Below are 5,290 nucleotides of genomic sequence, written 5' to 3'. Positions count from 1 at the left end.
GCTGTAATTTAACAAATAGTTCTCATGTGACGATAGAAAAGCAACAGCTTACAGCACGAAAAGTATCACGACATGAAGGAGTATAGTTATCTCATCCTTCACGGTTGATCATTGGTTAATTCAAATTAATTGCTTTTGAAACTCAGATATCTAATTTAATTCAATAAAGTTGCAACAAAATCTCTATTATTCTTTTTTAATTAAAAAAAAAGAATAACGAAAGGATATTAAAAAAATATTTCTTGTGATGCGCTAAATGGGGAAGGTTCTGTTGTGACAATAACTCATCCATCGATTTTCCAGTGAACAGATCACATCATCATTTAAATCTGAAAATACATTGGTTCAAAAAATTAAGCACCATATCTTCTCCCTCGTATTATTATATTATATTATTCACCCTCATATTATTATATTATATTATTCACCCTCATATTATTATATTATATTCTTTACCCTCTTATTATTATTATATTATATTATTCACCCTCATATTATTATATTATATTCTTTACCCTCTTATTATTATTATAATATATTATTCACCCTCATATTATTATATTATATTCTTCACCCTCGTATTATTATATTATATTCTTCACCCCCATAATATTATATTCTTCTCCCTCGTATTATATTCTTCGTTATCTTTTTCTTTCGAAAAGTGACTTCACCGAAAACAAACCTTCTTCAGTGCCTTCGTCTCAGATATTATAAAATGCTTGTTAAGATTTTTTATCTCTTCATGTGGGCGTTTTTTTGTTTTTTTTTGGTGTACGTATGTATGTGTGTGTGTAAAAACGCGAAGTTTAAGAACCAAGAGCCAGATGTTCTGGTAACGACTGTCGCATTCTTCAATGGTAAAAAATAGTTTATTATCAGGCACTTTATTTTAAATTAAGCAGTTCGATACATACTGACTTGGTGCTTATGACTTATATAAAGTTCATAAACCGGACAGTCCCCCGGTGGGTCAGCGGTACGTTTACGGACTTATAACGCTAACATACGGGATTTGAATTCCCTTGGTGGACAGAGAGCATTTGTGTAAGTTTGCGATAAAACTATAACAGAATAAAATGGGCGTATAAAACTGCCCCTGAAGAAGCGACGGTCCTTACTGAAACGTCTAGCTTTTACTTTTTAAACTTTGTACTTTCAACTTAATTTTTGGATGTATTCACGGTTTTAAATTTAATTATGTTGCCTGATCTCTCAGTATTTTGTAGAAATATCACTTTAATCTTACAAACCATTTGATTTGTTGTTGTTTAAAAACAACTGTTGACTTATTATCGAAAAAGAAGTAAACTCAAGAGAATAGATTTTTTTTATTATGTTCTGTGGAATTTGACAAACTGACTGTTCGATTAGAGCCCAAGAGTTGGCGGGAATTTAGAATCATTATGCGCAAATACACCTTTTGTAGCTTCAGAAAACTTTGAAAGGATCAAATCAAAATGAAATAATTTGCACACCAACTTAATCACATCTGGACCGAAAAAGCTTATGTGATGTGTAAATCATCCACTTCATCTTTATCACACAAAAATGTTGTAACAACTTAATTTCCGAAATGAAAAAAAAAATTGCATTCTGTAAACAAGATTTAGCTTTAATAGTAATCGCAATAGTAAGGCAGAAAGGCCAGAACTGACGAGTTTTCTGTTTTCATAAATATGCAGACAATATGCTTGGGTGGAGGATTTGTGGCTGAACTGTACGCTATTATTATCATTCGTGGGATTTATTTCGCCTCATCTGCTGAGTACAACTTTGTAAATCGTATACGTTAACGGTCATGCTGTCGATTTGACGCCTGTTCTTCGTAGGAGAAACCCTTATAGCATAAAGCTTGTAATGATTAGGCTTCAAACGATTCTTCAAAGCTTGTAATGATCAAACTGAAAATGATTTTTCAAAGCTTTTAATGATCAGATTTGAACTATTCTTCAAAGCTTGCAGTTATCAAACTTAAAATTATTTTTTGAAAGCCCTTAGTGATCAGTCCTCAAAAGATTCTTCAAAGATTGTAATTATAAGACGTAAAATAACTTTTCAAAGCTTGTACTGATTAGACTTCAAACGATTTTTAAAAGTTTTCAATGATTAGACATTTCAAAGCTTGCAATGATTAGACTTCATTTGGTTCTTCAAAGCTTGTAATTATCAGACTTAAAATGATTTTTCAAAGCTTGTAATGATCAAACTTCAAAAGATTCTTTGAAGTCATTTTGTTTACTTTAAGTTCAAAAGAAACGTCACATTCGTTCCAAGGCTTGAAACCTGACCACGGACACTTAAATCCGAGGTCACTATAAAAAGGGGAGTAATGCAGACACCAAGGCAACCATGATTACCATGTATAATTACCCTATTACTAAGCTTGTCACTAGGTGTTATATCTAATCCTCAACATGATGGTAAACTGAGATTTACAACTCAATTTCTGAAGGAGGGTACAAAACGACAGACTATATTATAGGCTTAACACAAATGAAAGACATTGTGAAAATATTGAATTTAACAACAGATCATTAATGCATAGATAGTGAGAACAATAAGTTTTACTTTATGATGCTTTTGTAATACTAAGATTTGGACATTAATTGAATATCTAAAATATTCCATTTACACACATTACACCATTAAAATTAAAGCTCAGTACTATTCTTACGAATTTCATCTGGGCAAATTAATGTGCAAGCATGTATTAAAAAAATAAGACAAAGCTCCTTACCATATAAACATTATCTATTTCGTTTAGAAACATTACACATTAACACGTGATAACCTGATTTTCTGATTCAGTGTTAAATGCACGGCATTTAGGGGGGGGGGGAGGGCTTTTTAGTCCTTCAGTTTTAATAGCTTTAAAAATTTCGCGTTGCCTCTATTTAACACTGCATTCAAGCTTACCGTTAATGAACTTCTTTTGAACAGTCTTCATTTTAAACTTCATAAGTGTATTTTTACAGATTTGTTTTGGAAAAGCGTGAAAATGTGTGATTACAAAAGATATATACAAATACTTTATAAATAATTTCAAGCCTTTTTTTCATAAATTCATAAGGTATTATGCCACACTAGCTGTTTATTGTTATAAAGATAACACCCATGATAACATTTTAAGCATCTCACTGATAAATGTGTTAGAGGAGTTATTAAATGTAATTTAATTGTTGGACACATTTCAGTATTACTCAGGTGAAGAAGTATAGCAAATAGTAGGCGCGTTTATCAAAATAATACCTGCTGATATCAGAATATTAGTATTAGTTTCATATGGATTCGTCATATCAGTTTGTGGTTCGCCATATATTGAACACTGCAAGTCTGGAACACTGTTTTATAATTTAGTTCGTGTTCATCATGACTTCGAATGAACAGTTCTTTAAGTTCAGTTGACAACTCATAGCTCTTGTTGTCCATATGAACATTTGTTTTGTTTTATTATATATTATATATATATATATATATATATATTACAAGTAGAGCTTCAGTTTTGTAATTTTATAAAAACCTATTGATAAGTTTTTCAGCTTATACTATATTAAGTACTTATATATATAACTTTGAGTAAAACAGTAACAAAGAAACGTGAAATTATCGAATATGCTATATGTATAATGCTATTTACAAGGAATACAAATGTGTAAAAATGAACTAATAATACAAATACAGTTGATATTGCTACTAGTAATAATGGTTCAACCACCTTTTATGACGCAGGTTGTTTATCACAGAGTCAATGATATATTCACCTTGTTATGTACACTTGATTTTTGATGTCTGAAAATACTTGTATGATATAACTTACATTTCGATATATTGCTTAATTTTAGAGATGACTGGAACTTCTGATGTACACAAGACAATGGGTTAGTTTTGTGATCCAGGTTTGATCAGTTATGCATCGTTTGCGGATGGTTGGATACAGATATATCTTTTATATTTATTAACAAACTGGTGAAAGGTTGAGTATAGTCGGTCGTTACACATGACCCATCGGGTGAACGAACTCGATGTACAAAATTCGAAGAGCATCTCTAATGGCACCAGCACATCCACAATAAAACATGTAAGGGATTTCGTTTTTCTTTCGTAGTTAAGCGTCCATTATGTTAAAAAAACATTGCATTTGTTCCATTGTTGAAAGTCCACTGTGACTGTAAGTGTCTATATAGCTGGTTTCACAACTTGCTTTGGTCAACCAGGAAACTGAAAATGCAATAAAGAATTTTTTAAAGATAAAAGATCTATTTGAAATCTAAGGTAAGAACATTTACGAGATAAACCAAAGTAACTAAGTAAGGCTAATGTTTAAGTTTTATATGTTTTTCGTATCTGTATATTGTTCGTGTCTACTTGTCTGAATCTTTTTTAATCGTTTTATGTTTTTCATTGGCGCAGATAACCTAGTTGCTTTGCTCCACAAAACGCCAAACGACTAACCAATATTTTTCATTCTTAACCTACGTGTCTGTTTCTTCAACGTGATAGTACAATGACTTTATTCTATCTATCTTTCCGACTAACAGTCTGTTCATCTGAACACCTATCTCGATACGTCCGTCCACTCGGGTAGTCCTTTCCTCCCCGTATTTGTGTAGTCCACCAGGTTGTCATGTGAGACAGGGTGAGTCTAATGTAAACTGTGGCGAAGAATGAGCTTCCGCCTTACGTTTACTGACCGTCAGTCAGTATCTACATAGATGTCAAATATTTAGCTATCTCAGTCCCCTGTTGCCTGTCTCCCAACATGGGTTGTCGGTATGTCTGTGTACTCAGGCTTTTTGCGTAAAGTAAACAGAGGAGGGCGCTGGATGTATTATACGTTTGTCCGATATATATACACTAGTTTATTCACGCTTTCCAATAGGCTTCACACAAAAGGCTTTTGTATGGAACATCATGTTTCTGGTGGTTCTTCAATAGAATAGGGGTATAGAACGAAGGCTTGTGAGTGCTGTTCCCGGTTGTTAATAATGTTCTTTTTAAGAGCTTTTGCTGCTCCTTTAAAAATGGCTTTTCAGAACTAAACCACCTTATATATAACAAGGCCTGTAGTCAAATATGGGTTTCAGTGTTTCATCACTAATGCTGACATTTTGCTAACCGTTCGCTAACTTGAGAATTTTATAAAAATAATATGGCGTCGGCTTTTCATGTGGAACCTTGATAAAGCCACATTCAAGTGCGCACTGTTGATATCTGAAATAGAAATTATAAGTTGCTCACATGGGAAGAGAGGTTCGGTATCGTATATGTGGAACCTTGATAAAGCCAC

This window comes from Limulus polyphemus, unplaced genomic scaffold, assembly GCF_000517525.1.
Source record: "Limulus polyphemus unplaced genomic scaffold, Limulus_polyphemus-2.1.2 Scaffold567, whole genome shotgun sequence".
In the NCBI taxonomy this organism is placed as follows: domain Eukaryota; kingdom Metazoa; phylum Arthropoda; class Merostomata; order Xiphosura; family Limulidae; genus Limulus; species Limulus polyphemus.
Note: the sequence above shows the minus strand (reverse complement) of the source record.